The sequence below is a fragment of the Penaeus monodon genome, chromosome 28 (genome assembly GCF_015228065.2).
Source record: "Penaeus monodon isolate SGIC_2016 chromosome 28, NSTDA_Pmon_1, whole genome shotgun sequence".
In the NCBI taxonomy this organism is placed as follows: Eukaryota; Metazoa; Arthropoda; class Malacostraca; order Decapoda; family Penaeidae; genus Penaeus; species Penaeus monodon.
Genome location: NC_051413.1, coordinates 10,022,959 through 10,023,208, shown reverse-complemented (window position 1 = coordinate 10,023,208; position 250 = coordinate 10,022,959).

The window sequence follows — 250 nt, the reverse complement described above, 5'->3', positions numbered from 1 at the left end:
ATCGTGATACACCACTGCACGAACACCCCACACTACGACCACAAACACAAACCATTTGGATAATAATAATTAGGATGCTATATTTTGATATAGTATACTATATATCAATAACACAATCATATAACAACATATAAATCAAAAAATACTACACAATATATAATAAACAACAAAATATATAATAATAATCAATATATAATATATATATTGATATTGTTTGTTGTATTGTTGTTATAAATATATATATATATTA